Here is a 10,034-nt window from a genome sequence, read left to right as displayed (position 1 = left end):
ACCCCGCGTGGCAATAAAGGCCGCGTTTTCCCCAGCGCGCTCCTTGTGGATTTCACGTGGAGTTACCACGTGGCGCGCGGGGCAGCTCACCTACTCACCTCTTCACCAGCGCAGCTGCGTACCACCTCACCTACCCACCTGGTCACCTGTTCACCTACTCACCTGTTTACCAGCGCAGCTGCTTACCCACCTCACCTCCCCACCTGCTCACCAGCTAACCTATTCAATAGCTTCATTGCATGACCACAACTTCACCTGCATACCAGCTCGCCTATCCAACTGCTCGTCTGTTCACCTGCTTACCAGCGCAGCTGCTCGGCAGCTTACCTCCCACCTGCTCACCAGCCCAGCTACTCGCCTGTTCACCCGTTTCAAGGCTTCCCCGCAGGTGAGCTTGATGGCGCCTAAAGCGTGTTCACGTGTGTGTTGCGTGTATAACCGTATGCGTGTCTGTATAAGTGTGGGGGTGAGGGGGAGCGGTGGGATGGTGGTTAGCGCACTGCACGATAAACCCAGAGATCCGAGTTCGATTCCCGCACACAGTCAACATCGCTGACTAATACATTAACCTGCCCTGAGCTTCCCCTAGGTCGACTCGGCCCTAAATGAGTGCCCGTGCGGTGTGTAAACATCAGCGCTGGGGAGACAAAGACGGCGTGGTGTTGGCCAACCCACCCCTGATTTTTTATTCCGTTCCGGCCTCAATAGGCGCTCGCTCAACGCACTTGGCCCAAATAGTGCACGAGGCTACACGGGCGAACTTTACCTTTGTATAGTCAGGGTCGTGCGTCCGATGTGGTTACAACGATTGTTGACAACGCGTGACGGGGCTGTTCGCGTGACGGGGCTGTTCGTCTCAAGGCGCGTGCCTCCTTGTGCTACGTCTCGCGGTGACTTACCTGTGCGTGAGCGTGCATGTCCAGGTGTGTGTGTGTGTGTGTGAATGTACACGCGTGTGCTTATTTGTTATTTTTTGTTACGAATAGAGAGGCCGCCGTTGTTGTTCTGCAACGGTAAATAATAGACAGATGACGTCACCACCACGCTCTCTCACAATCCTCCTGTTACTCGGAGCACGAATGAGAATCTGATTTTGTTACGTAATAATAATAATATGCAACGATGTATCGCGAGATTTGTCTTGCATTGCTTAGCATTTTAACAAAATTCTGGAGAAATAATTACCTTAATAGGAGCGCACATGTTAAAAGTTGGAGAAATGTGAAATTAATTGTCGGTTTTGCTGTATTCGTTTCTCTTAACCGCCTTCAGTGTTGCTACCTATTATTCAGTGCCTTCATAAATCCCGCCTAGCCAGTTACCTGGCTAGTTTCGTTGGCATGGGCCCCGCAGCCACGAACAGCAACACCAGAGCTGGTGTTGCAGCGGTGGTGAGGAGACCAGCCAGCAGCCAGCCAGGACGCTCAGGGTATAGATGATGTTTGTTGTTACGAGTGGTAGTCCGATGATTACGCTTCGTCTTGCCCAGGAGAGACTCGCCGAGTCTCACGACTCTCTCTTCAGGATGCTCCTGCCACGTTTGCGCAGCAGAGGGCGATGGATTAAAAAAGAAAAAGGGCAAATAAAACATTCGAATATAACGCGTAAATGCACTACACACAGACAAAGATTCCCCAGTATAGTCTACACAGGCTGTTAGAGCAAGTGCTGTTAGTGAGCACCTAATGAAGGCCGGCACTGTGGCACACGAGGGGGTGGGTGGCCAACACCACACCCGGCCGCCTTTGTCTTCCCAGTGCTGATGCTTACACACTGCATCAGGTACTCGTTTTGCAGGCTGAGTCGACCTAGGAGATGCCCAGGACCGGTTCAAATAATCGTCACTGGTGTTGGCCGCGAGTGGGAATCGAACTCGTGTTGTCGCCGGGTTCGAAGCGCGGCGTAGCGCCAACCGCTGCGCCACCGCTCCCCCACCCCACACGCGCACAAGAAGACATCCACAAGAAGCGCCCGTCGCCACCAAGTGGCGGTGACGTCACCACGGCGCTTGTGCCATGCTAGGTGCACTTTGAACACACACACGCGCGCGCACGCACAAACACGCGCACTCCCGAGTGGCTACTCGACTCCAAGCACACGACCCGAATCTCCCATGGGTCAACTCGTGTCCCAAACACCACCACCTGCCGCTCATTCATTGTCCTTGCCAACACAATAACCGGGGAGACAAAGGCGACCGCGCCTGCCTTGGCGCTGACCGCCCAACCGCCGCTCCCCCTGCACCCAACCTTGTCTCGTTCCGCCCTTTTAATAGGTGCTCGCTAACAAAGCGCGTGCCCGCCACTGTCGCGCGCGAGCGGCAGAGGAGGGTGGCTTTTGTGCGCGCGTTCGCTGTCGCTTCAGACGAAAAATTAAAATGTTCTCGATTTGCTCGGCTGAGGAAGCGTCGAGCAGGGCAGACGGGAGAAGCGGCTGTGGAGATGGAGCCGCGAAATCGGCTCGTGTGCAGGTGCTAGATGGGATTGTTGTTGCTCGGCAGGCCAGAGACAGACGGCGACGACTTGGGGCTGGCTTTCGTCCAGAAGTGGGTTGATCCTGGCTCGTGACGGGCAGGTGTAGATGGAGTGGGGAGAGAGAGGAAGAGGTGGGAGCCGTTGCTCAGCAGACCATATGACTGGATTGCTGATTATGATTTTTTTTTTTATATTGGCCTTACTATACATGTGATTAGTATGTAAATTATTAATTATATTTCCCACTTTATAGACCAATTGTCGGAATCGGCGTCAGGTCTGGCGAGACGAAAGCGTTCGCAAGCGGAAATGGTGGAGCGAGCAGCGAGCAGCGCACCCCGCGGTGTGCGAGGACGCGCCCTCGGAGGGGGGAGGGCACGCATCTCCATATGGTGCCATCTGTACGGGGGACAGAGCGGTGTCGCCCCCAGTCGTGCAAAGGCGTTCGGCTTTCCTCCGGGTGATCCCATTTCCTCCTCCCGTACGTAAATAACACTCACAATTAATCGGGACTGAAAACCATCGTAGAATATTTAAAACAATGTAGCAACAGCAGGACCTTCCTGAATAGGAGTCTTACGACTCGCCAAGCATGATTATTACAATCATCTCATTGCTTCTGGTGTCACTTTGCCCGTTATCCGACGCCTTCATGTCGCCAAGCGCTCCCTCACTCGGCGCGGCCGTCGCGGCCACGCCGACTCGAAGGCGGCGACGGAGAACCATCGAGGCGACGGTTTCGAGTGGGTGCAAGAGGTCATTTGGTGATCTGCGCGAGGCCGTCGGCTCGACTTGCTCCCCTAGAACGGACCCCGGACTCGCCACGGGCGGTGGCTGTAACCCAGGACTCGAACCCTGGTTGTCAGCGGTGCCGTGCCGATTTCTGAGTACTGTAACGCGCCAACTATGATCCGTGTGCGCTACCTGGTCACCACTAGGCGATGGTGAGAGCCGGATGAAGAATGAGACGATAGTGGCAGTCTTCTGGGTGTAATCAATGTCGAGAGAGGGGGTAGCGCGCGCGGGGGGGGAGACGTGTAGGAGATCAAGTTTAGTTTTCCTTCCCCGCGCCTCTGATTTAGCACCGTTGGCGAGGTGCGGTGCGAAATAAGTTCAACATACAGCACGCACACACAAGTTCGCAATCCCATCACCACCGGAGTTGAGGTTTCCACTCTGAGCCCTTTGGCTCCGTGTCTCTGCTCCACCCCCCTCCTCTCCTGCGTCCCTCCATGCCACCTGCCCCGCGCACCTGCAGGGTCGCGTTCTGTTGGAATTGACCGCGTGGCCTGGCGGCGCGAGGGAGACAAAGCAAGGAACGGAACCATCGAAGCCCGCAACGTGTACGTGCTACGTACATGCATCGTTTGCTTGTTCACACGTTTACACATTTATCTTTCTAGAAAAAAAACAAATAAAATAAACGACCCACCGAAGAGGTGGAACGATAAACTCGGCCCGTGCATTGATACACGGCCAGTGTGTGTGCGTGTGTACTAATTTGGGCACAGGTGGTGCATCAGCCAGCCATCTCGGTCATCTCAGTCAGTCGACCCGTGGCACCTGGATCTGCCCCGTGACCTCCTGCCAGCGGGCGTTCGACACTTCACTTGACCTCAAGGTGCACATGGCCTGGCACAAGCATCGTGGTGACGTCACCGCCACTTAGTGACGAATGGCGGTTGTTGTTGTTATACTAATTTGTTATCGACCACGGTGGGATGATAAAGTGAGGAACTTAGACAAGATGCTGGTGAATGAAAATACACCCGCGCTAAAGTGTATGCCTGTTGATTGGCAATGTGGAACGGGAATCCTCAGCATTCTGGGAATGCCCAGGCGACATCAGTGGAGTGACCATGACTTGTAATGCCCAGGTGACGACATCACGATGCCCAGGTGACATCAGTGGAGTGACCATGACATGACGATCCCAGGTGACGACATGACATCATCCCAGGTAACATCAGCGGAGTGGTCGTTACTTGGCATGCCCAGGTGACGACATGACATCATCCCAGTTGACATGACGATCCCACCGCAGGCGTTCTACACACACCGCCTCGCAACATTGGCAGCTCGAGCCATTCAAAGGAGAAGAATGGAAAACGCTTCACGGCTTCACCTTCATTAAGACTCGTCGGTAAATGCTGGGTGAGTGTTCGTAACATTGTAAACTAACAACTGTGTGAGGGCTACGGTACAGTAGCCGGTGTACATGCGCACCCAGGGTTTTGTCAATTCTCTGCTGGATGTCGGCGTTTATATTAACCATACTTCACCACTCCGGTCAATCGATCGCAATATTATTTGTGTGCCAAATGTGTCGGCAGCCGGTAGCGACCTCATGGCGCATGGCGGTTGCCCAATCCAAGCGCTGTCTAGACTCAAACTCCTGCGCGGCTTCCGATATGTGATGACGACGATGTTTTTGCGCACGTTTCCATTTCAAAGGGACTGTATTCACGGTGCGCGCGGTCACGTTTCCACAGCAGTCGCCTGCAGCCCCGGGAACTGACCAGAACTGAGGGGTGGGGGCCGGTGTGAGCCGGGAGGGGGGGCGCTGTGGTTACCGCCCTTCCTGAAACAAATACCAGAGTTTTCAGCCCATCGAGGTGAAGAGGTAATCGCGGTCAATGCAGTTGGTGCGACAGTAAGGTGCAATCGGTATCTGGATGACAAGTCCTTCAACACAGCTCTTACAATCTCGTCGTCATCATCATCATCACCATCCTTAGTAATCTATCATCGTCATCTTAAAATATCCAGGATGATAGAAATGTCATCGTTGGCATATGAATAACAGCAGAAAAAGTATATTAACATCGGCTTCAGCGTTCAAGTATAAATACTCTAATCATTCTTAACGGATCCATCTCTATGAGAACAATGTAAATACTCTAATCATTCTTAACGGATCCATCTCTATGAGAACAATGTAAATACTCCGAGAACCATGACGAGCATATCAACTACAATCTATCGGCAGCAGTCGTACAATCATCGTCTTCATCATATGTCCGTCATCACCCCAACATTCATCCTCAATCATTCCCTCTACCGGAGGCCAATAAATTGAGTACCACTTTGTGCATGGACAGCTCCCGTCCACATGACTGTGAAACGGCCGTGTGATTATTGTTGTGGCAGTAGTGGTGGTTACTGGTGGTGGTGGCCGTGGTGGTATTGGTGGTAATGGTGGCGGTGGTATTGGTGGTAATGGCGGTGGTGGTTGTGGCGGCGGCGGTGATGATGATGGTGGTGGTGGTGGTGATAATGGTGGTAGTGGTTGCGGTGGCGGTGCTTTTTCCCGTGGTTGTCTGCCTATTATCGCTTTGATAATGCAGCTCTGCAGAGGAGAATAAATCCACAAATTGAATTCGGTCTCTGCTCCGCACTGATTGGCGAGCTGAGTGCTGCTGTAGGAAGCGGCAAATTGTCACGGCTCTGTCTCCCACGTGCAATTCCACGAGATTCAGCTGGTCCTCCCACTCGCATTGCTCGCTCAGACCCCGGCCACCTAGGTTCAATGCCTGACCCGCGTGCAAAAACAAATTAAAGTATTTGGAACGGCACTGCGAAGATAAAAGGCGGTGGGGCGTGTTGCTGGTCATATCGCACTCTCGCGTGATGTCCCAACTTAATAGGCTATCGTGCACCGCACTTGCCCCTCTAATCAATACGGCTACACGGGAGATCTTTGTCTTGTGTGTGCATATTTCTGCCCGGGTGTGTGTGCGTGCCCGGCTAGGTACAAGAACGTCCACTGCTCGCCCGGTATCCCCCCCAGGACCTTGTCTGTGCCTGGCTAGGTGCATCTGGAATTCAGGTTCTGTGTGCATCCCCCCCCTTTCGCTGCCTCCCCCACCTCCAGGTGCGTTCGCCCGTGCCTCGCCTGCCTCGTGCCGCGCACCGTTATGATGACCACTCGCCTACGGTTTCCAAATGCGCTCCAACACCCGGGTCGGTGGAAGGAGGGCGGTGAAGTGGAGACATTGGAAGTGAGAAATGGGTTAACGGCAAACGGTATCTGAACCTGTTCTGGATCTTCCTTGGTTATACTCGGCCTGAGATGAGTAGTACCTGGTGCTGTGTGTACATCTCGGCACACGTGGGTGTGAGAGTGCGCGTCTCTGTGTGTCTGTAGGAGCGGTGTGGTGGCGGTCAGTGCACTGTGCTACCAACCCCAGCAACCACAGTTGTATTACCCGGCCACGGCTAACATCAGTGGCGCGTAATATTCGAACTTGTCCTGCCCGCTCCCCCAGGTTAACTTAGCCTTAACGAAGCACCCGGTGTTGTAGGTAAACAGCAGCACCGGTTGGTGTCTCCAATGTTCACGCGGATGCCCTGCGCCCGAGTGTCTCCGATGCCACGCTCTGATACTATTTGGAATTGTCTTTGAAACTGATTGGCCTACACGAGACGGCCTTCTTTATGGCCTAGTCTCACCAGTGTCGGAGAACGCCAAAAGGCGAGCAGTCCAAAGACAGAGCATTTAGAGCTCGGGGTGAAAAGGTGCCATGAATATACCGTGAACAGACTGTTGGGACAAGTGCTGCTAACGAGTATAGCACCTATAAAGGCTGTTGTGTGGGCAGCAACACGCCCGGCCGCCTTTGTCTCCCCATTGCTGATATCTACACAACGCCACCACACACCAACATTTAACACCGAGTCGACCTAGGGGAGGCCCAGGACCGGCTCAAATTATTCACCCCTGTTATTGCTCGTGGCGTGCTAACCGCTGTGCCACCGTTCACCATCTGTGATGACAAAATACACACGTACGCATACATGAGAACATACATACATGAATAAATACATGAATACATACATGATTAAATACATACATGAATACATACATGAGCAGAGCTGTCATCTCAAAATAAACACAAGGGCGTGACGCTTGACGCGTCATCGCTGCCCTCTCTCCGTGTATTTTTAGGCTTTGGCTCGAGGTTTGGCCTTGGGTGATGTCTGGGGGCCACGTTGGAGGCGGAATTGGGGGGGGGGGTGAAAGGGGGGGGTGAAAGGGGGGGGGGGCTGTCACCACCCCCTCTCCCTCCTATCCCCCCTTCAAGGACTCTGGGTCTAAATGACCTAGGGTGTTCACCCACTCCAACCCCCTCCCTCCATCCCGTGGCACGCCTCCCATCAGCCCACGTACTACTACCAGGACGAGAACTTCACGCGTCGTCTGTTGATGGTACGAGCCCCGTATTCCACGTTCCTGTGGCAGGCGCAAGTAGATGAGACGACTCGTGTTGGCGTTCCACGATGTTGTTTACCCGTTCTGCCGCCGACCTCGAAGGGATGTAGTAGTGTATAAGGTACGTGGGTGGTGGTGGTTGTGGTGGTGGTTGTGGTGTGTTGGAGGCTGCGTTAATTGGAGGCAGTCGTCCGCCAGCAACAACGGAGGGCGGAGGAGCGGCGCTCGCAACAGCGAGCGGAGCGCCGGGCGGATACAATGAATTCGGCCGCCAGGTGGTGCAGTGATGGGGATGGGGCACAGGTGGTGCATCTGCCAGGCATCTCCGTCGGGTCGGTCAACCTATAACACCTGGATCCTGGGGGTCTGTCCCTTGGTCTCAAGCCAGGAGCGAGCCTTCGACGACACTTCACGTGACGGCCTCAATGTACACTTAGGCTGGCACGCGCGTGGTGACGTCACAGCCACTTCGTGGCGACTTGGTGCTGTTGCCGAAAGTTCTCCTGTGGCCCTCGACACAGAAACTCGCCCCCCCCCCTCTCACCCCCCCCCCGCTCACCCCCCCCTCTCACCCCCCTCTCACCCCCCCCCCTCTCACCCCCCCCTCTCACCCCCCGTCACCTTGCGGTTCCAACCCCCCAAATTCCCCATGTCACCCCCCCCCCCCAGGTCACCCCGCCACCCAGGTCACCCCCCCCCCCCCGCGCCCCCAAGGTCACCGTAACTTGCTGTCCCACCCCTCCCCCAGAGACGGAGCTGCGCTGGGCCGGGCCGCGTGGAAGACTTGTGATTTTGTTGTTGTCGTCGTTATCACGAGCGACAAGTCACAGTCTGCCTCACGGAACGCGCCGACATCGTCTGCGAGGAGAGCCGTTCACTGAGACGTCATCGCCATCATCATCACCAGCATCACCATCATCCACATTGCCATAATTATCGTTGTCACCATCACAGTAATCATCACCATCATCGTAATCCTCACCGTCATAATGCAATAATAATTAACATTTGTCAGGCGCGTTTAATCGTCAGCGAGTGCATTTAATAATCACCATCGGTCACACACTGCAGCAGCATCAGCAGCGTGCTCAGTTTTCCGTGTAACATAATTATTGCGGTGACTTGAAAGGGCGGAAGAAGAAGTACTTGAGACCTTTAATACTAATGGCGATGATGATGATGATGCATACAGTGACACTGAAGAGGTAGAGTATTGACGAATACAGAAGAGTAACGAGGGTTAATACACAATTACGCCGACATTTTACAACTGTTATCTTATCCGTGTAACTCGTTCACGAAAATAATCCTTGAATCCTCGAACATATACGTATACAAACAAACTCGTTGCATTTCCGACCAGCACCACCGAACCAGTGAGCTTGAACACGTATGCCAAGTTCTCAGGAGGAATGGATATTCTGACCGCACAATCCGCAAAGCTGCATCGACAACCATCTGAGGACTCAATCAAAACCATCCCCTTACCATACATAGCAGGGGTCACCAAAAGGATTGCCAAAATCTTGAACAAACACAAGTTCTAAGTTCGGTTCAAAACAGTACACAGAATCCGTGATTTGACCCCATCGGTGAAGGATGCGATTCTGGACATGCAATGTCCTGGTGTCTATAATCCGAGTTGTGTCTGCAGCAGCAGTTACATTGGTGACACGAAGCGACGCGTCTCAGACCGGGTTCGCGAACACAAAGCGGATTTGAAACACGGCAGAACCAACTCATCGGCGGTGGCGGATCATTGTTTCAACGCTGTGGGCACACGTGACATTGTTTTCTCCGAGACCAAGGTGCTCTGCAAACCCTCGGGCCACCATCAGAGATTTGTTCACGAAGCCATCCAGATATACAAACACAGACACAACTTTAATCGAGAAGATGGATTCAGATTGAGAAATCATTAGAAGGATTGTGTTTGAACTGCTGTGATTTTCACTCGCCCACCCGTGTGTATTGTTGTCCGATTACTAATTAAAATCCATTTACTTTCTAATTCCTCCAGCTCCACCCGTCCCTCCACTTCACAAACTCCCTCCTCTCCCCTGTGAACTCATACAGCCAAACTCCCCCCCCCCCCCGCTCCCGTGCCACTATAAAGCCACAACAGCAGATCATTTTTCTCACCTGAAGACGGACGCTTGTGTTGCGACCGAAACGTCGTGTTTCCTTTTATTATTTTTTCTACCCACGTGACTACCGAAAGAACCCGAGAGTATGGATGCCTGCAGTCACGAAAGCTTCAAATCAAGATTACACAAACTCGACATACACATTGGCGTGGCATTTTGCTCCGTAAAACAATCGCGGAACAGGAGAGTTGCAAGGAGCGC

General features: G+C 53.5%; 1 long non-coding RNA gene across 1 annotated transcript; it reads left to right on the top strand.

Annotated features, from left to right (window-relative positions):
- Nucleotides 1–260: 260 nt before the first annotated feature.
- Nucleotides 261–4,178, top strand: LOC133346315 (uncharacterized). Its single transcript, XR_009755550.1, has 3 exons — nucleotides 261–388; nucleotides 3,733–3,817; nucleotides 3,986–4,178. It is a non-coding gene; the product is annotated as an uncharacterized LOC133346315 (long non-coding RNA).
- The last annotated feature ends 5,856 nt before the right edge of the window (nucleotides 4,179–10,034 follow it).

Source organism: Lethenteron reissneri, chromosome 24 (genome assembly GCF_015708825.2).
Source record: "Lethenteron reissneri isolate LAM-NWPU_2019-01 chromosome 24, ASM1570882v1, whole genome shotgun sequence".
Classification (NCBI taxonomy): Eukaryota; Metazoa; Chordata; class Hyperoartia; order Petromyzontiformes; family Petromyzontidae; genus Lethenteron; species Lethenteron reissneri.
This window is presented reverse-complemented; position numbering and strand designations above follow the sequence as displayed.